Below are 22,976 nucleotides of genomic sequence, written 5' to 3' on the forward strand. Positions count from 1 at the left end.
GTGACATATTTCACCAAATATACGAAGTAAAATTCCTTGAGATGGAAGCAAGTAAAAAAAAAAATCGAAAGCCTCTCCAATTTCATTACCGTAATTAAATTTCTTATACAGTAGATACAAAACTTCAGCCCACTATTCCGAGAAACTGCCTACGTTTTAGATTTTGCAGTGGGTAAAAAATGTATGACAAGCACTAAAAAACAAAATTCCACCTTCTAGCTTCCTACAAATATAAGATAGAAATATTCCTTTTCCTTAGTATATAGATTCCTGCATATTACAGAAACAAAGACAAAAATTTACTGGAGGAATGAAAATTGTGTGAGACAAAATCTGTTGTTGTATATCAGCACTGAACTTTTAGTGATACAGGATTTTTTTTTTTTCATTAAACTTCTGTTCTTGTCCTTATTATCTTTTTATTTTGCGGGAAAGCAGTAATGAAACGAAATGGTTGAACTGATGTTAGGGTTCTAGATCTCACGTAGCATTGGGTGCTTTGTTTGTCCATAACTCAGTTCAAACAAAAAAGAAGAAACAAAGTTATAATAGTAATTTACGTCCTTACTTATTGCCTTCCTGAAATTGATAGCAAATAATTAGTAAACCGGGTAGAGAAATAGCATATTGTCCTTGCTGTCACTCCCTCGTTACGTGCAACGCATTACTTTCACTTCGTATACAATGGCCTTGTGAAGACACGTCCCTGATCTGAACCTTTTGCTGGGTACCATGTGCCGATGAAAGACACTAGTCACGCAGCTAATGCCAAAATGCGTTCTGGGAATCATTTGCGTTGCGCCTTACATGGAGTCACCATTAAATCCCGCTCAAGGCACTCACGTGTGTTTTGGAGCGTCAGTCCACTGACCACTAACCCATCACACAACGAAATCACTTGTGGCGTACGACCAACTCATACGTCTCGAGGAAATACCTATACAGGATTTTAAAAAGAATATTGCATATTTTGAAAGGCGGTGTTATGGACCAAAACAATACAAAAAGTAAATTTAACATGGTTTCTAAAATATATACTTTAAGAGTTTCGCTACAGTGAAACAAATACCTTCTACTGCAAGGTTTTTGCTATGGACGGTCAAATAGGTTGCCTGGTGTAAGTTATTTTCAGGTCCAGATAAACGACATGCTAACCCTGCTAGAGGAGGTTCCATTCCCTCAACAGCTGGAGTATTTCATGCATGATGGAGAGCCAGCTTATATTCTCCGAAATGTCCGACAACACCTGACACGGGCATTTAATGAGCATTGGATTGGTCGGTGAAGTACATTGGCCAGCTTCTTCTCCAGATTTAAATCCGTTGAATACTTGACTGTGGAAACATTTAAAATCTTTGATGTAAACAAGCCTTGTTAATGATGTACAAACTTTACAGAAAAGCGTTATCAGTGCTTGCCAACGCGTCCGTGACCAATCTGGATTTTTTCACGGAGTACATGATTCCCTGAGCCATCAGACAGGAGTATCCCTTACTATCAATGGGCACCATATTCAGTACCTGCTTTAGCGATGGGTCACAAAGGCTCGTATGTGATATAAAGCAGGTTACATTAGAAGCTATGCTGTTTCACAGTAACAGAATTATACACTATGTGATCAAAAGTATCCAGACATCCCCGAAAACATACGTTTTTCACATTAGGTGCATTGTGCTACCATCTACTGCCAGGTACTCCATATCAACGACCTAAGTAGTCGTTAGACATCGTGAGAGAGCAGAATGGGGCACTCCGCAGAACTCTCGGACTTCAAACATGGTCACGTGATTCGGTATCACTTGTGTCATTCGTCTGTAAGCGAGACTAACACACCCCTAAACATCTCTATGTTCACTGTTTCCGATGTGATAAAGAAGTGAAAACGTGAAGGGACACATACAGCACAAAAGGGTACAGGCCGGCTTCGTCTGTTACCTCCCAGGGACCACCGACAGGTTCAAGATGGTCCTAATGTGTAATAGACAGACATCTATCCAGACCATCACACAGGAAATCCAAATTGCTTCAGGATTCACTGCAAGTACTATGACAGCTAGGCGGGAGGTGAGAAAACTTGGATTTCATGGTCGAGCGACTGCTCACAAGCCACAAAAATGGTTCAAATGGCTCTGAGCACTATAAGACTTAACATCTGAGGTCATCAGTCGCCTAGAACTTAGAACTAATTAAACCTAACTAACCTAAAGACATCACACACGTCCATGCCCGAGGCAGGATTCGAGCCTTCGACCGTAGCGGTCCCGCGGTACCAGACTGAAGCGCCCGGAACCGCACGGCCACACCGGCCGGCTCATAAGCCACACATCAAGCCGGTAAATGCCAAACGACGCCTCATTTGATGTAAGGAGCGTAATCATTTAACGATTTGACAGTGGAAGAACGTTGTGTGGAGTGAATAATCACGGTACACAATGTGGCGATCCTATGGTAGGGTGTGGGGATGGCGAATGCCCGGTGAACGTCATCTGCCAGCGTGTGTAGTGCCAACAGAGTAGACTTCGAAGGCGGTGGTGTTATGGTGTGGTCGTGCTGTTCATGGAGGGGGCTTGCACCCCTTGTTGTTTTGCGTGGCACTTTCACAGCGCAGGCCATCGTTGGTGTTTTAAGCACGTTGTTGCTTCCCACTTGAAGAGCAATTCGGGAATGGCGATCGCGTCTTTCGACACGATCGAGCACCTGCTCATAATGCACTGCCTGTGGCGGAGTGGTACACGACTACACCAACCCTGTAATGGACTGGCCTTCACAGAGTCCTGACCTGAATCCTTCAGAACACCTTTGGGATGTCCATAACGACCATCTTCAGATCTTTGTTTTACAAAAACAGTGTTTCTTGCTGTTAGAAATAGTTTATCTTGTCGCGAAATCTAAGTAGATAGTTCCTGTGAGTTAGTATGGGCAGAGGTCCTTGTTGGCAACTGGAATAAAATAATAATTGGATCCTTTTACTGACCTCCCAGTTCAGATGATACAATTGCTGAAAGGTTCGAAGAAGACTTGAGTTTGATTTCAAACACGTACCCGACTTATACGATTTTAATTGGTGGTGACTTTAAGTTACCCTCAATATGTTGGCGACAATACTTGTTTAATTCCGTATGTACTCACAAAACATCATCCAAAATTGTGCTAAACGCATCCTCTGAAAATTACTTCGAACAGTTGGTTCATGAGCCCTCTTAAAAAAATAGTAAACCTTGTGAAAACACGCTTGACTTCTTAGCAACAAATAATCCTTAGTTTATAATTAGCATCAAAACGGATAGAGGGATTAGTCAACAGGGGTTGTCGTAGCGAAATTGAATATTGTAACCCCCAAATCCTCCAAAATTAAACGAATAATATTCCTATTCAGGAAAGCAGATAAAAATTCACTTGACACATTCCTGAGAGACAATCTCCACTCCTTCCAAATTAACAATATAAGTGTAGACAAGATTTGGCTTGAATTCAAAGAAATAGCATCTGCAGTAATTGAGAGATTTTCACCAAATAAATTAACAAAATAGGTCAGAACACTATCGCAGAAACAACGAAACAAATATGCCAAATTTAAACAAACGCAAAATCCCTAAGATTGGAGATTTTTCACAGAAGCTAGAAATTTAGTACAGACTTCAATGCTAGTTGTTTATAATAGTTTCCACAGCGAAACTGTGTATCGAAACCTGGCATAAAATGCAGAGAGATTCTGGTCATATGTCAAGTATGCTAGCGGAAAGACACCCTCTCTCCGCGATAGCAATGGAAATACTATCGATGACGGTGCTGTTAAAGCAGAGTTACTAAACGCAGTCTTCCGAATATTGTCCTCCAAAGAAGACGAAATACATATTCCAGATTTCTAATCAGGAACATAGATCTCAAAAATGAGATCGACAGGAAGTGCAAAATGGCTAAGCAGGGCTGGCTAGAGGACAAATGTAAGGATGTAGAGGCTTGTCTCACTAGGGGTAAGATAGATACTGCCTACAGGAAAATTAAAGAGACCTTTGGAGAAAAGAGAACCACTTGTATGAACATCAAGAGCTCAGATGGAAACCCAGTTCTAAGCAAAGAAGGGAAAGCAGAAAGGTGGAAGGAGTATATAGAGTGTTTATACAAGGGCGATGCACTTCAGGACAATATTATGGAAATGGAAGAGAATGTAGATGAAGATGAAATGGGAGATACGATACTGCATGAAGAGTTTGACAGAGCACTGAAAGACCTGAGTCGCAATAAGGCCCCCGGAGTAGACAACATTCCATTGGTACTACTGACGGCCTTGGGAGAGCCAGTCCTGACAAAACTCTACCATCTGGTGAGCAATATGTATGAAACAGGCGAAATACCCTCAGACTTCAAGAAGAATATAATAAGTCCAATCCCAAAGAAAGCAGGTGTTGACAGATGTGAAAATTACCGAACAATCAGTTTAATAAGCCACAGCTGCAAAATACTAACACGAATTCTTTACAGACGAATGGAAAAACTAGTAGAAGCCGACCTCGGGGAAGATCACTTTGGATTCCGGAGAAATACTGGAACACGTGAGGCAATACTGACCTTACGACTTATCTTAGAAGAAAGATTAAGGAAAGCAAACCTACGTTTCTAGCATTTGTAGACTTAGAGAAAGCTTTTGACATTGTCGACTGGAAAACTCTCTTTCAAATTATAAAGGTGGCAAGGGTAAAATACAGGGAGCGAAAGGCTATTTACAATTTGTACAGAAACCAGATCGCACTTACAAGAGTCGAGGGACATGAAAGGGAAGCAATGGTTGGGAAGGGAGTGAGACAGGGTTGTAGTCTCTCCCCGATGTTATTCAATCTGTATATTGAGCAAGCAGTAAAGGAAAGAAAAGAAAATTTTTTTGGAGTAAGTATTAAAATCCATGGAGAAGAAATAAAAACTTTGAGGTTCGCCGATGACATTGTAATTCTGTCAGAGACAGCAAAGGACTTGGAAGGCAGTTGAACGGAATGGACAGTGTCTTGAAAGGAGGATATAAGATGAACATCAACAAAAGCAAAACGAGGATAATGGATTGTAGTCGAATTAAGTCGGGTGATGCTGAGGGAATTAGATTAGGAAAGGAATTTTTTTATTTGGGGAGCAAAATAACTGATGATGGTCGAAGTAGAGAGGATATAAAATGTAGACTGGCAATGGCAAGGAAAACGTTTCTGAAGAAGAGAAATTTAACATCGAGTATAGATTTAAGTGTCAGGAAGTCATTTCCGAAAGTATTGGTATGGAGTGTAGCCATGTATGGAAGTGAAACGTGGACGATAAATAGTTTGGACAAGAAGAGAATAGAAGCTTTTGAAATGTGGTGCTACAGAAGAATGCTGAAGATTATATGGGTAGATCACATAACTAATGAGGAAGTATTGAATATGATTGGGGAGAAGTTTGTGACACAACTTGACCAGAAGAAGGGATCGGTTGGTAGGACATGTTCTGATGCATCAAGGGGTCACCAATTTAGTATTGGAGGGTAAAACTCGTAGAGGGAGACCAAGAGATGACTACACTAAGCAGATTCAGAAGGATGTAGGTTGCAGTAGGTACTGGGAGATGAAGAAGCTTGCACAGGATAGCGTAGCATGGAGAGCTGCATCAAATCAGTCTCAGGACTGGAGACCACAACAACAACAATCAGGAACAGCTCCGAACAAGAGTAGCTTAAAAGTAGACATCCTCTGAGTAATGAAGCAACTTGAATCACTTAATAAAAGCAAGTCTTCTGGTCCTGACTGTATACCAATTAGGTTCCTTTCAGAGTATGCTGATACAATAGCTCCATACGTAACAATCATATACAACCGTTCGCTCGACGAAAGATCCGTACCCAAGGACTGGAAAGTTACGTAAGTCCCACCAACATTCAAGAAAGATAGTAGGAGAATTCCACTTAATTACAGGCTCTTATCATTAACGTCGATATGTAGCAGCATTTTGGAACATGCATTGTTCAGGGATTCGAACATTACGCAATGTGTCGAAGAAAACGGTCTGTTGACATACAGTCAACATGGATTTATATAACATCGTTCTTGTGAAAGCTATTTACGCGTATGACGTGCTGAGTGCTATTGACTAGGGATTTAAGATTGGATTCAGTGTTTTTGGGTTTCCGGAAGGCTTTTGACACTTTACTACGCAAGCGGCATGTAGTGAACTTGCGTGCTTATGGAATATCGTCTCAGTTATGTGACCGGTTCGTGATTTCCTGTCAGAGAGCTCACAGTTCGTAGTATCTGACGGAAAGCCGTCGAGTAAAACAGAGGTGCTTTCTGGCGTTCCCCGAGGTAGTGTTATAGGCCCTTTGGTGTTACGTATCTATATAAACGATTTGGGAGACAATGTGAGCAGCTGTCTTAGATCGTTTGCAGATTGGCTGTCGTTTATCGACTACTAAAATCATCAGAAGATCAAAACAAATTGCAGATCGATTTAGAAAAATATCTCTATAGTGCAAAAATTGGCAGTTGACCCTAAATAATGGAAAGTGTGAGGTCACCTACGTGAGCGCTAAGAGGAATCCGCTAAACTTCGGTTACACGATAAGCCAGTCGAATCCAAAGGCCATAAATTCATCTAAATACCTAGGAATTGCAATTACGAACAACTTATATTGGAATTAACACATATACAACGTTGTGGGGAAGGCCACCGAAGACTGCGTTTTATTGACAGGATAATAAGAAAATGTAACAGATCTTCTAAAGAGACTGTCTACATTACGCTTGTTCGTCTTCTTTTAGAATACTGCTGCTCATTGTGGGATCCATACCATATAGGATTGACGGAGCACATCGAAAAAGTCCAAAGAAGGACAGCACGTTTCGTACGTATTATCACGAAATAGAGCCGAGAGTGTCACTGAAACGATACAGGATTTGGGGTGGACCATTAAAACAAAGGCGTTTTTCGTTGCGGTGGAATCGTCTCACGAAATGTGGTGCCACGTACGAATACTGGAAATTAGGTGGACTGATAAGGTAAGAATGACGAGGTTGTGTGCGGAATCGGAGAGGAAATGAATGTATGGAAAACACCAACAAGATGAAGGGACAGGATCTATTAAGACACTATTGCAGAATCAATGAAAAAAATGCTATATTTCAAAGAACACAAAACCCCTGGACTGGCGAAGTTTTACTGAGCATCAAAATTTTGTGCGAACGTCAATGCGAGATGCTTTTATCAGTTCCCTCAACGAAACTCTGTCTCGAAATATGGCAGAAAATCCGAAGAGTTTCTGGTCTTATGCAATGTACACCACTGAAAAGACACAATAAATACCGTCACTGCATTATAACAATGGTGCTGTAAGGGATGAGACTGCCATTGAAGCAGAGTTACTAAATACAGTATTCCGAAATTCCTTCACCAAAGAAATAAATATTCCAGAATTCGAACAACTGACAACATGAGTAATTTAGACGGAGATATCCTCGGTGTAGTGAAGCAGCTTAAATCACCTAATAAGGACAAGGCGTCCATTCCAGGTTGTATACCAGTCAGGTTTCTTCCAGAGAGCACTGGTGGAATAGCTCCATAGTCAGCAACCATATACAACCGATCACTCGTTAAAAGATCTTTGCCTAAAGACCGGAATGTAGCACAAGTTACACCAACAGCCAATAAATGAAATATGGTTAATCCACTGAATTACAGACCTATATCGCTAATTTAGATTTGTAGTAGAATTTTGGAACACATACAGATATTCAAACATTTTGGGTTACCTCGAAGAACACGATTTATTGACGAACAGCCAATACGGATTCAATAAGTTTCGTTCTTGTGAAACACAAAGAGATCTTTATACTCACTTAGTAATGACTGCTCTCGACAGTGGATGTCAAATTGATTCTGTATTTTTAAATTTCCAGAAAGTTTTTGACAAGCGACTTCTGCTCAAATGCGCGCATACGGAGTATCGTCTCAGTTGCGCGACTGGTTTCGTGATTTCCTGTCAGAAAGATCGCAGCCCGTAATAACTGACGAAAAATCATCAAGTAAAACAGAAGTGATATCTGGCGTTCCTCAAGTTTGTGTTATAGGATCTCTGTTGTTTCTGATCTACGTAAATGAGGAAATCTGAGCAGCCGGCTTAGATTGTTTGCAGATGTTGCTGTCATTCGCCACCTTATGAAGTCATCAGATGATCAAAATAAACTGCAAAATGGTTTAGCAGCGGTATCTGTATGATACAAAATGTGGCTGTTGACCCTACATAAAAATAAGTGTGAAGTCATCCATGTGAGTACTGAAAGGAAACCATTAAACTTCGGTTACAAGATAGAAAACACAAATCTAAAAGTTGTAAATTCAAGTAAATACTTAAGACCTACAATTAAGAATAACAAATTGGACCGATATATAAATGATGTTGTGGGGAAATCAAAACAAAGACTGCGATTATTGGCAGAACACTTAGAAAACTGTAATAGGTTTACTAAACAGACTGCTTCCAGTACGCTTTCCGACCTCTTCTGGAGTATTGCAGTGCAGTGTGTGGCATCCGCGTCACGTGGTGTTGACGGAGGACATCGAAAAAGTTCATAGAAGAGCAGCACGTTTATATTATCGCGAAATACGAAGTGAGTGAATGCCACCGATATGATACGTGAACCGTGGTGACAGTCACTAAAACAAAGGTCTTTTTAGTTGCAGGAGGATATTCTCATGACATTTCAAAAAAATGGTTCAAATGGCTCTGAGCACTATGGGACTTAACATCTGAAGTCATCAGTTCCCTAGAACTTATAACTACTTAAACCTAACTTACCTAAGAACATCACACACATCCATGCCCGAGGCAGGATTCGAACCTGCGACCGTAGCGGTCGAGCGGGTCCAGACTGCCTAGAACCGCTCGCCCACAGCGGCCGGTGCCATAACATTTCAATCACGAACTTTCTCCTCAGAGTGTGAAAACATTTTGCTGGCGCGCATATACGTAGGAAGGAATAATCATCATAATAGAATAAAATCACATCTCACACAGGAGTTAAATGTCAGTTTTTCCAGCAGACTGTTCGAGAGTGAAAAAGTAGAAAAATTACCCTCTGCTAGCCCCTTAATTGTGTATTGAGGAGTAATCACATAGATGTAGATTTAGACTTAGAACACTGCACAGCTGCACGTAATACCCTAGCACGTCTCCCTCTTCAATCAAAATTACCGTTCACGACTCAGCCTACTTTGCATTCCTCCACAAACTCGAAAAGTAGTCCAGAGGCTCTCCATCTGTATTGGTATAAGATTCCAGCTTCGAAGTCAAGTAAGCAGTGACGGTTTCGACACCTGGCCTTGGCACAAATTTACGTTCGTCGCTTCAGTCTGTATATATACATCATAGATGTTTGAGACTTGAAAGATTCTCTGGGACCTTATAGTTTCAATTAATCACCTATACCGGAGTTTCAAGCAGGATTCACCATTTCATTCAATACTGAAGTGCTGTTCCAGTACTGTAGGAGAGCCTCTGTATTGCTATTCGAGTTCAGAGGTTCAAATGGCTCTGAGCACTATGGGACTCAACATCTTAGGTCATAAGTCCCCTATAACTTAGAACTACTTAAACCTAACTAACCTAAAGACATCACACACACCCATGCCCGAGGCAGGATTCGAACCTGCGACCGTAGCAGCCCCGTGGTTCCGGACTGCAGCGCCAGAACCGCACGGCCACCGCGGCCGGCGAGTTTAGAGGGAATACCGAGTTGGCAGAGGCTGAACAGCAATTTGGATTGAAGAGGGAGGCGTGCTAGGGTATTCCGTGATGTGTTGGAAAGTCACTGTACGCGTAGTGGTGAGAGCATCGGTCTAGTGAGCAGAAGATCAGGGTTCGAATCGCTGCATTTGGCACTTCAGTCTGCGTATATTCATAATAGATGCTTGAGATTTGAAAAAGTTCTCTGGAACAATATTGTTTCATGCCAACCTTGTACAATAAAGAGCTCAATTAAAATTTTCCGGAGCGAAGCGACCTAAGTTACACTTTGGCGTGCACGAAGAATTACGTTTCACCTCCAGAGTGAGTCAAGAGGAAAAACAGCCTCAGGGCTCCTGGCGAGGTTGAGAGCGGAACTCAACAGAAATGAAGTAGGCAGAGTAACAGACAGGATGACATTCGTTACGTGTTGAAGGAAACGCTACTGCTAATGCAACGACGCGTGCAAAGAGCTTTTACGGACCAGTCCTATATTCACTCATGACACACTATTTCCCTCCATAAATATTCCACCATTATAGCTCTTGAGGCAGTCGGTGAGGCAGATCGTTGGCGTACATAGCGTTCGCACTTGATTCCATGGTTAAAGTAAAGCAACGCCTGGCACAAGTTTGTTGTAGGTTACCTGCACGCTACTGACAGCCGCTACGGGGAGAGATGGCTACCTCACCAGTCGCCCTGTAGTCTGCCACTGTCACAGATGGGTGGATCCTGGGGTCTTTCTTATCATGCCGGTTCAGGACACCAGCTTTCTGATACTTCGGCGGATGGAATACGGCGTATCTAATCGGTAGGTCAGCATCGTCATACTACATGGCTACACGAAAACCGTCATAGCGGTTCAACAGATGAAGAAAAATGGCGATGAGGGGGAGGGGACAGAGCACCTCCAAAATAGGCATGTGCTGGTCCAACCTGCGCTGCCTCCACCCACTGCCGCGGCGTCGGAGAGAGACAAAGCCACAGACTGCGCCAACTGCCACTTAGGGGGATAGGACGTCAAACGGGCCGACTTGGAGCAGGAGAGTCACCACAGGACATTTTAAATTCTACTGCCTATACTTTTACAAATAAATTCATAAAACTTTCTCACCATGACCAGGAAGAATTGAGGACTCACACTCATCGCAGTGGAAGTTCAAAAAGTAGCAAAATACCTTTTTTTATATGTGACATCTCATTATTTTTTCACTTATTACTGACCGCATTTGTTGCTATAGGTACACTTTTCTTCCTGCGTAAGAGAGAATCTTCGATGAATTTTCCATAGCATACAAACAGTAGTTGCAGGTGTATGAAACTATAGAATTTTCCAAATCTATTAAAAAAACTGTGGAAAAAATTGAGATAATTAACTATAAAACTTGAATTTTTTCTAAACATGAAGTTTAAAATGTAACAGTTCATTCATTTTTTCATATATTAAATAAATTCTAGAGTTTCACACACCTGTATCTACGGTTTGTATGCTGTGTAAAAGTCATCAAAGAATCTCTCTTACTTAGGAAGGATAGTGTACCTATAGCAACAAATGCAGTGAAAAAATGATGAAATTTCACATGTAAAAATGTGTTTTGTTACGTATTTGAGCTTCCACTGCTATGAGTATGAATACTGAATCCTTCCCGGTCATCCATAGTTCTCACTCTTTTGTCGGATAAAAAATAAGATTTTTTCACAGTAAAACAAATTATTTTAGCGATGAACAACTGTCAGTTGCTGACAGTTGTCCAACGAGCAGGCATGCCCGTAATAATCGGTACGAGACCAATTAAAAGTGCTGCTGTATTTTGTAACACGAAGGTTACTCGATTAAAGCAAGCCTGAAGATGACATAGTGTATCGTTGAAACTGGTAGCCTAGAAATAAACCTAAATAACGGCGACAGGTATTGTTTTATTGGATATTGACCAGCCCTAGTCCCATACTCCAGCCAGGAGATGGAGTTACATTCTTTTTCTTCACTATTAGCTTGCTAGTACCTATGTTTGTCTAACATCCGCGATTTCTCTTTTACGAGATGGCCACTTCTCTTCAACAGAATTGCATACAGAGGGTGTCCCTTATCGCTGTATTCACATCTTTAATGAACTTCAAACGCGTCTGATCATTCCTCAACATTTCAATTTCCCACTTGCTTACACATTCATTCTTCAGTACGAGTCACTTCAACTTCAGTTTACTCTTTATCATTACTAAATTATGATCTCAATCTACAACTGCTCTTGCGTTCAGTATTCTCATATGCTTTCTCTGTCCTTCATGTTCTGCTTGGGACGTTGGCATGTGTACCTGAAGTATTCTTGTCGGCGTTGGTTTGCTGTCGAATATGATGAGAAGAATCTCATCACTGGCCTGATGATGGTGACTTCCTATTCATAACGAATCCTACGTAAAATATATCTCCCATCACAACTTATTATGAGCAGACTCCATTATTGAAGAAAAAAGTCTGGAGGAAAAGCTTCTCCAAAAATGTGCCCGCGTAGTTACAATGTGCTATTTCGTATCTCTTGGCTCCAACACATTCTCACTGATGAGCAACAAAGATTTCAACATCCATCATGATACCTTCTCACACAAGGAAATAACCACGAAGAACCTGGCGTCTTTCCATTACGTACGTGTGAATGCAACATGTATCACTTCTCTTTCAGACACATGAATGACTGCAGCAATTCTACAAATGTAAGTCGTATTCATCTCTGAAGAAGAGCATCCCTTCATCGGTCATGTCCCAGCCGGTGTTGCTGGCTACACACTGTACTGTGCCGTGACAGCTATCGCAGCTATCTCAGAGGAAACAGACAATTAATCGTAAAATTTCATAGAGAATGTGAAAGATAACTGAAAGTTGGATTAGAAATTAGTTATCATCTATGAATCCATGTGTGTGTGTGTGTGTGTGTGTGAGAGAGAGAGAGAGAGAGAGAGAGAGAGAGAGAGAGATAACAGCCAGAATAACTTGAAGATGTAGCTCGTCCACATCGTCAGTTTCTACGGATTCTGCTGAACTGTTTAGAATTTGCAACAATATTACCAACATCAACAACATTACTCTGAAATCAGCTGCGAATGCATGGGAGTGCATACTTTCCATGAATAGGTTTTTTTGATCGATTTTTTTGTTGTTTTTACATAAGAGTATATATGTCGTAATATCTTTTGCAGAATCATTTGTATGGAACTGCATTGCGTTATGGTAGTGAAAGTTGTGCTCCAGATAAATTTGAAAGATATCTACTTGAAATGTAGATATAGCGGGAAATGACAAGAATGAGCTGGGCGGAAAGAAAGAGCACCTGAAAGTCTTAAGGGAAGTAAACGAAGAGAGGAGATTATTAAATGAAATGGAAGAGAGAAGGATAAAATTTATTGAACATGTCATCAGACGTGTTCAATAAATTCATCACTAACATTTCCGCAAGGAACGTGCTGCGAAAAAAAGGAAGCGACGGGCTAGGATAAAGTATTTGGAAGACATCGACAAGACGATAGGATGTGACAGGTAAATAGAACTGACAGCCAATGACGGAATCGAGTGGTTGCATCGACATGGAATTAGTCTTCAGAACTGGTGGCATGTGTATGTTTTGTCATTAATGTATGGAAAGTAAGGGGGATGGAACAATGACTGCTTAAATGGCTCTGTGCTCGCTGTAATTATTCTAATCTCCTTTTAACGTTATCTATGGGAACGACACGTGTGAAGAAATTATGCATTCCTGGATTCGAACCCCCCCAATGAATACATTTTGACTAAAAATCATGAGCAATGGCAGCCGAAGATTTCCGGCATAAAAAGTTACTATCATTCTGCCAACGGCCTTGTCAAAGAGGGCGGAGGAGCAGACAGAAGTTCATGTCACCCCTTGCTTCTAAGAGATAGCGGAATCAAAAGTACTCAACGGCATGAGGATGCAGAAGGCAATGGAAACCACCGCTTGAAGACATGTAACGTGTATCCACATGACATGTGGACCGTAATTATAAAAGTGTCATGATGATCCCTCCATCGGCAAAAGATTTCGGAATAGTCACCCATTCGCATCTCCAAGAGAAGACTACCAAGGAGGAGGTGACCATGAGAAGAAGACTGAACAGCCAACGGAATATAATAGGCGACAGTGAAGTGAAATCGAAAGACGGCAAGGATCCCTGGTCAGGTGAGTAAAGAGCAATATCAACAGCAGCAGAAAGTGGTAAAACGGAAGTATAAATCGTTATGAACAGGAAGGTAGGACAGACAGTGGGTTATTGTGAACAGTTCAGTGACAGAGTTACCACTGAATCGTCAGAAAATCAACACCGTCAATAATAGTTGAGGTATACAAGCTTACGTCGAAAGCAGAAGGTCAAGAGATAGAGAAAGTGTATGAGGATATAGGATTGGTAATTCAGTACGTAAAGGGAGATGAAAACCTAATAGTCAGGGGGGACAGAAATGCGGTTGTAGGGAGAGTGAAAGAAAGGGTTACGGAAAAATGTGCGGTTGGTACCAGTAATGATATAGGGGAAGACTAATTGGGTTCTGCAATAAATGTCAGGTGGTAATAGCGAATATTCTGTTCAAGACCCAAAACAGAGGAGGTATACTTCGAAAACGCCGGGAGATAAAAGAAGATTTCAGTTAAACTACATCATGTTCAGGCAGAGATTCCGTAATGAGACATTGGATTGTAAGGTGTACGCAGGTGTAAATATAGTCTCAGATCAAAATTAGGTAATGGTGAAGAGTAACCTGAAGTTTAAGAGACTAATCAGGAAGAATCAATGTGCAAAGAGATGGGACACGAAAGTACTAAGGTTGAAGAGATATCCTTGAAGTTCACTGAGATTATAGATACTACGATAATGAGGAGCTCAGTAGATAGTTCAGTTGAAGAGGAATGGATGTCTCTGAAAAGGGCAATCGAAGAAGTTGGAGAAAAAATCATAGGTACTAGGGATGTAACTGCGAACATATCATGGATAACAAGAGAAATATTTCAGTTGGTCAACGAAATATGGAAGTACAAACATTTTCAGTCACTTAGGAATAAAATAATAGGAAATACATGAACGCCAAGGCGAAATGGCTGCATGAAAAATGTGAAGAAAACGAAAAAGAAATGATCTGCCTGAAGGACTGACCCAGCATATAGAAAAGTTAAAACAACTTTCGATGAAAATGAAAGCAACGGGAATAACATTATGATTGAACAGGAGATTCTATTGGTAATGTAAAGAAGTGAGCTAATAGGTGGAAAGATTACATTGAGGACCCCTATGGCGGGGAGGATAGGGGACTTAGTATTGGCAACAGGATTTAGAAGAGCTTTGGAAGATTTAAAATTAAATAAGGCAGAAGAGGTAGGGAACATTCGGTTAGAATTTATGAAGTCATTGTGGGAAGTTTCATCAAAATGATTATTCACGTTGGAGTGTGGAAAGTATGAGATTGGCGATATATCATCAGATTTTCGGAAAAACGTCATCCACACAATTCCCAAGAAGTGCCAAGAATTGCAAAATTATCGCATTGCCAGCTTAACAACTTATGCATCCATGTTACCGATAGAAATAATATACAGGAAAATGGTAAGGAAAATTGAGGATCTGTGAGTTGACGATCAATTTGGCTTTCGGAAAGACAGTTCTGACAACTCAATTCATAATGGAAGAAACACCAAAGAAAAATCAATATACGCTCTTAGTATTTGTCGACCCAGTAAAAGCGTTCGACGGTGCAAAATCGAACGACATGAGCGAAATCCATAGAAAAATGGGGGTGAGCTTTAGGGAAAAACAGGTATAGTACAATATGTACAAAAACCAAGGGGTAACAATCTGACTCGAAGACCAAGAACATAGTGCTCGCATTAAAAAGGGATGTAGTCTTTTGCCCCTAATGTTCAGTCTTTACATCGAATAAGCTATGACTTAAATAAAAGGAAGTTTCAAGTGTGGGATTAAAATTGAAGGTGAAAGGTTATCAATGATAACATTCGTTGATGACATTGCTATCCTTAGTGAAGAATAATTACATTACCTATTGAATGGAATGAACAGTCAAATGAGTAAAGAATATGGATTGACAGAAAAGCGAAGAAAGATGAAAGTAATGAGGAATAGCAGGAACGAGAACAGCGAGAAACTCAACTTCTGGATTGGCAATCACAAAGTAGCTGAAGTTAAGAAATTCTGCTACCTAAATAGGAAAATAACCAACTACTGTTAACGTCCCTCTCCCCACCCCCCCACCCCGCCCCCCACCCTTCACACCCTCATCATCCCCATCGATGCGACTACACCACCAGAACATAAGTTACAACTTAATATTGCTCTACAGCACTTAGATGTGGTACACACATTTAATACTTGTTCTTATGCCGCATCATTTAAGAGCAGACAGTAAATTTAGTATATTAAAGCATCATTTTAATATTACATAATTTATTCGCTGATTTCGAATTCCTTGATATTAGTTGTATTATGAATAGATGTACTATTTATTAGTAGCGCATGAAAATTTGAGCTGGATGAGGAGTCGAACCCAAATTTCCTCACTTATTGCGAGCTATAACCTTAACCATTTATTAAAAATTTGTATTTAACCACCCTCTTTTTTTAGTTGCCTTAAGGTGTCAGAGTAGTCAGCTTCAGTTAGTTAAGTTTGGTGAAGACAATCTATTTTCCTTTTTCTTTTGTGGAACAGGAAGGCGGGTTAAAAACAAACTTTATTCGTAAAAATGAGCCCTTCTAAGGTTAAAGAAAGTATCTAAACAGCAGAAACAAAATTAAGCATAATTACATTGTATAAGCAACTCTTCTGGCAGAACCAACATTAGACATTACACCCACGGCTACTTGTAACAAGAAGTTGACGGATCCTTATAACCTGCCGTTGGGACCGGTCATGTTTTCACAAAGAAAGGACCTGTATGTTGCTGTCACTTGTTCCGGTCCATTTAAGTGACATGCACGTAAGTTTAATTTCTAATACCCGGCCAACCCAACTTCGGGGATGGTCCTAGAAGACCTTAAGCAGCTGATTAGCTAAGTATTTGCCGTAGCGTGGGTGGACTCGGAGACGACAGATTCGTTCCAATAGGAAGGTCCATAAATCGAGAAAGTGCAAGTAACTATCCCAATAAAGTTACATTATGGTCAAACACTTAATCCATGTCACTACATGCATCACAGTACTTCGGTGAAACGTTATATCTGGGAAGAGAAGGGGGATCGGAGTCACTGCAGTTGGGGTCGTGCACTGAATGAGGGACAACATCAATCAACCTCCACAGAGGACCAATATTCCAGACAGTGTTCATCTGTATCACGTAGAACGCACGGGAGCCATAATGGAGGATCTGCCACAAGTACGGAATGGAGTCTCTGACGATTCATATATTAGTGGTCGACCACGAAATACCAGGATGCTTTTGAGTCGGATCCGAGGAGAGGGCAGTGCGCTGATCGGAGAGAACCGTACGAAGAGGGCTTTCAATTGACTTCCTGCTGTGTCTTCTCATAATCTGGCAATAAACATCACGGGCCCTTTGCAGCCGCTCACTTGGTAGTTACGAGCTCGCAAAAAACTCCTTAAGCTGAGGCAGCGCCTGGAAATATGCTTCTCTGCAATCGGTGGTTCGTGAGAGGCAAGGGCCAGTTCTTCAATCAGAGTTCCCACTAGCTGGGCTGGCGGCTAGTCCATATCTTCATCATTATGGCGACATACACTGAAGCGCCAAAGGAACTAATATAGACATGCGTATTCAAATACAGAAATATGTAGACAGGGAGAATACGGCGCTGCGGTCGGCAACGCTTATATATAAAAGTGTCTAGCGCAGTTGTTAGATCGGTTAGTGTTGCTACAATGACAGGTTATCAAGATTTAAATGAGTTTGAACGTGGTGTTACAGTCGGCGCACGAGCGATGGGACACAGCATCTCCGAGGTAGCGATGAAGTGGGGATTTTCCCGTGCGACCATTTCCGAGTATACCGTGAATATTAGAAATCCGGTAAAATATTACATCTCCAGCGTCGCTGTTGCCGGAAAGAGATCCTGCAAGAACGGGACGAACCACAACTGAAGAGAATCGTTCAACGTGACAGAAAAGCAACCCTTCCGCAAATTGCTGCAGGTCTCAATGCTAGGCCATCAACAAGTTTCAGCGTGCAAACCATTCAACGAAACATCATCGATACGGGCTTTCGGAGCTGAAGGCCCATTCGTGTTCCCTTGATGACTGCACCACACAATGCTTTACGCTTCGCTTGGGCCCGTCAAACTGACTGTTGTTGACTGAAAACATGTTGCCTGGTCGGACGAGTCACGTTTCAAATCGCATCGAGTGGGTGGACTCGTACGGGTATGGAACCAACCTCTTGAATCCATTGACCCCGCATGTCAGCAGGGGATTGTTCAAGATGGTGAAGGGTCTGTAATGGTGTGAGACTTGTGCAGTTGGAGTGATATGGGACCAATGATGTGTATACACTCCTGGAAATGGAAAAAAGAACACATTGACACTGGTGTGTCAGACCCACCATACTTGCTCCGGACACTGCGAGAGGGCTGTACAAGCAATGATCACACGCACGGCACAGCGGACACACCAGGAACCGCGGTGTTGGCCGTCGAATGGCGCTAGCTGCGCAGCATTTGTGCACCGCCGCCGCCAGTGTCAGCCAGTTTGCCGTGGCATACGGAGCTCCATCGCAGTCTTTAACACTGGTAGCATGCCGCGACAGCGTGGACGTGAACAGAATGTGCAGTTGACGGACTTTGAGCGAGGGCGTATAGTGGGCATGCGGGAGGCCGGGTGGACGTACCGCCGAACTGCTCAACACGTGGGGCGTGAGGTCTCCACAGTACATCGATGTTGTCGCCAGTGATCGGCGGAAGGTGCACGTGCCCGTCGACGTAGGACCGGTCCGCAGCGACGGACGGATGCACGCCAAGACCGTAGGATCCTACGCAGTGCCGTAGGGGACCGCACTGCCACTTCCCAGCAAATTAGGGACACTGTTGCTCCTGGGGTATCGGCGAGGACCATTCGCAACCGTCTCCATGAAGCTGGGCTACGGTCCCGCACACCGTTAGGCCGTCTTCCGCTCATGCCCCAACATCGTGCAGCCCGCCTCCAGTGGTGTCGCGACAGGCGTGAATGGAGGGACGAATGGAGACTTGTCGTCTTCAGCGATGAGAGTCGCTTCTGCCTTGGTGCCAATGATGGTCGTATGCGTGTTTGGCGCCGTGCAGGTGAGCGCCACAATCAGGACTGCATACGACCGAGGCACACAGGGCCAACACCCGGCATCATGGTGTGGGGAGCGACCTCCTACACTGGCCGTACACCTCTGGTGGTCGTCGAGGGGACACTGAATAGTGCACGGTACATCCAAACCGTCATCGAACCCATCGTTCTACCATTCCTAGACCGGAAAGGGAACTTGCTGTTCCAACAGGACAATGCACGTCCGCATGTATCCCGTGCCACCCAATGTGCTCTAGAAGGTGTAAGTCAACTACCCTGGACAGCACGATCTCCGGATCTGTCCCCCATTGAGCATGTTTGGGACTGGATGAAGCGTCGTCTCACGCGGTCTGCACGTCCAGCACGAACGCTGGTCCAACTGAGGCGCCAGGTGGAAATGGCATGGCAAGCCGTTCCACAGGACTACATCCAGCATCTCTACGATCGTCTCCATGGGAGAATAGCAGCCTGCATTGCTGCGAAAGGTGGATATACACTGTACTAGTGCCGACATTGTGCATGCTCTGTTGCCTGTGTCTATGTGCCTGTGGTTCTGTCAGTGTGATCATGTGATGTATCTGACCACAGGAATGTGTCAATAAAGTTTCCCCTTCCTGGGACAATGAATTCACGGTGTTCTTATTTCAATTTCCAGGAGTGTAGATACGTTCGTAAGCAGTCTGTCTGGTTAAAGGCGTCAATTCAGGTCGATTGTGGATTCCCACGGACTTGGGCAATTCCACCAGGAATATGCGACACGCCACACGTCCAGAACTGCTACAGGGTGGCTCCAGGAATACTCTTCTGAGTTTAAACACTTCCCCTGGCCACCATACTCCACAGACACGAACATTATTGAGCATATGTGGGATGCCTTGCAACGTGCTGTTCAGAAGACATCTGCCCCCCCCCCCCCCCCTCGTACCCTTACGGACTTCTAGACAGTACTGCAGGATTCATGGTTTCATTTCCCTTCGACACTACTTTATTTATTAGTCGAGTCCATGCCACGTCCCACTGTGGCACTTCTACGTGCTCCCTGGGGCCCTACACGACATTAGACAGGTGTACCCGTTTCTTTGGCTCTTCAGTGTATAAGGCAGCTACCCGAAACCTCACCACGACCATTCCAAGACCGTCCTCTGTGGTAGGGAGAGTAATCCCTCACTTACGAAGTGGCCAAGGAGTTGCTATAGACGGCGTGCTGTCATTTTCAATATTTGGAGTAACCAGTGGCGACTAGTGACAAGGAAGTTGGTGGTGCACTTTACTCACGAAGGAAAACATCAAAAAAAGAGAGAAAATCAGTACACTGCTCAATGTTTTTGTAATGCCTGATATAAACAGACCGCTTGCTCGTGCCACCCGTGCATCTACTCATAATAAAACCAAAAGGTGTACACAGGAAAAAATATTACTTTTGCGGAATAAAAGGAATTAAAATCTTCTGCAGCTCTATGTACTCAAAAAGTGGTAAGCCTTACTAACCTTTGTCAGCAGGACTGATGTTAACTCCGTTCAATTATATCTCTGAATTTGGATGTGGTAGTGATCATTTGTACAGGAACTCTATTCTTCTTTTTTCATATTTGCAAATCTTTCAATCACTCTTCGATTGAAGTATGCAATTCCTAAAACGAGGTCTTGTTCAATAGAGAGCATCGCTAGGTGCTGATGGTCTTTCTTAGTCCATAGTATTCCGCAAGGAGGTTTTGATGCATTTCCGCGAAGAAAAACAACGTTCTGCTTCGGATGTGGTCATTGTAATTGTAATTATCGCTTTCAGGAGCTTCACAGATTCGCTCGGTGTATCACAAAGATTATTGTCTGCTATGTAATCCAGAAAGCTCAAAGCTTTTGAACTCCTCTCTTCCATAAATAACAGAGAGTTCTGTTCGAAGTTTATTTGATTCCAAAAAAGAGTAGCATTCAATAGCAGCTCTGAAATAAGTTTCTGGAAAACTGGAAGAGTAAGTAGCGAATTTCTCTGATAGAAAGAGAGAGGCTGCAACTAGGTATCCAGTGAACTTGAATCTTGCTTTTCCCTCGTAACTTACATCACATACTTCTTTTGCCTGCCACAGTAGATTACACATCGCTGCGCCATCTTCAGTTCTCCCTCTTCTGTGGTACTCGTGTAAACCTGTTGAATTTTCACTCACTCCTTTCCTAATGTAAGCAATTTCATGCTCAAAAGCTGTCAGCTGATTGAGTGCGTAAGTTGGGTCAATGTGCATTTTTTGTAGCTAGTTATACATAATATCCACATGGATCATTATTTTATGAAAAAATGAAACCCAGCAAATGAACTTTTCATCCTCCAAATGTTACTAAGCCACAGGCTTGCCGGATCGTGTTCTCATTACACAGTTTCCCCCCTGGCTCATATTATTCATGCACATGATAATATTTTCCCTATATTCGAAAACGGTACTGACGCTCCTTGACCGAAAATTCCAATTAGTAGGCACTGAACGTGGCAGTCGTTTTCGTATTATTTCGTCGAGAACTGTTGTTCTTTGTGGAGATGCTGAAAAGAAGCTGCTAAGTCCCTGAAGTTTAGTGAAGAATATTCACAAATTTTTATTAATGGAAGCGGCTTTAAGCTCAATGAGAATCAACTGGTGGGCGTAGAAATGAATGTATGAAGCGTTGGGAAACTTTTCCTTAACAAGAGCCTGCTGTAGGAATCAGCATGGGTTTCGAAAAAGACGGTCGTGTGAAACCCAGCTCGCGCTATTCGTCCACGAGACTCAGAGGGCCTTAGACACGGGTTCACAGGTATATACCGTGTTTCTTGACTTCCGCAAGGCGTTTCACACAGTTCCCCACAGTCGTTTAATGAACAAAGTAAGAGCATACGGACTATCAGATCAATTGTGTGATTGGATTGAGGAGTTCCTAGATAACAGAACGCAGCATGTCATTCTCAATGGAGAGAAGTCTTCCGAAATAAGAGTGATTTCAGCCATTCGTGCTTGTTGTACAATTCAAATTTCCTTTTGAATTGGCGAGTTTTTGTTTTAACGGTCTGCGAAATTGTTATAGCAGGAGTCGGCCTACCTAGCCTCTTGATTTCTAATTTTTCTTCAAACTTCCGTGAACTGAAGGGTTCAGAGAGCAATGAAATTACGTGATTCATTATTTCACGTATTCACTTATCACTTGTGCCTCAAAATTCACTATAGCACACCCTAAAATAACTAACACAACGCACAGGAAATAATTAGTTCGGTCTCAGCTACACCTGAACTGGAAAGGTGGAGCAAGAATCCCGCTTTGTTCGAAGAGCCGATAGTTCCGTTTCCCTTCGGAAGAGTTTGGGCCCTCTTCCTGCGGCTGGCAGTGTGGCTCGGGTGAGGTGTTTATACACACAAAGCCCGCATACGAGTACAGTGTTGCCTAGCGTTGGCCCCGCACCCCCTCTGAGACACCCAAGTCCGCGTTTGCAGCTACAGTGCAACCCGGTGTCACCGTCGGCACATTCCGCCCAACTCCACTGCCTTCGGCGTTTGCAGCCCGGGAATTTCAAAACAGATAAACGGCGTGCTACTTCTCCACTAGTATAGAACGCTTAGAAGGCAGACACAGTTGAACAAAATTATTCCTTGGGGGTAGCGCAAACCTGCAAACCTATACAGGAGTTGCCCCTAGGAGTAACATAGCCATATGGGCTTACAGGGTATCATGGATTCATTGGCATAAGCCACCTGTGGGATCCTGTTCAAAGGCCGCAGCAAGTTGCTGCAGAAACCCATATGTGTACCTTGTAGGAGATGAGTTCAGGTAACATGCAAATATTTGGTCGTATCCAGAGTGGGTCTGGGGCTAAGCTCTCTTCTGCCCTCCTGAAAGGCCGAAGCCAATTACTATCGCCTCACATTTCTCCGAGTTCACATATCAAGTGTTACCTGGATTTTGTCTAGCATATGAACTAAGAACACGAGAGCGTCCACATATGCATGTCAGATG

This window comes from Schistocerca gregaria, chromosome 6, assembly GCF_023897955.1.
Source record: "Schistocerca gregaria isolate iqSchGreg1 chromosome 6, iqSchGreg1.2, whole genome shotgun sequence".
Lineage (NCBI taxonomy): Eukaryota > Metazoa > Arthropoda > Insecta > Orthoptera > Acrididae > Schistocerca > Schistocerca gregaria.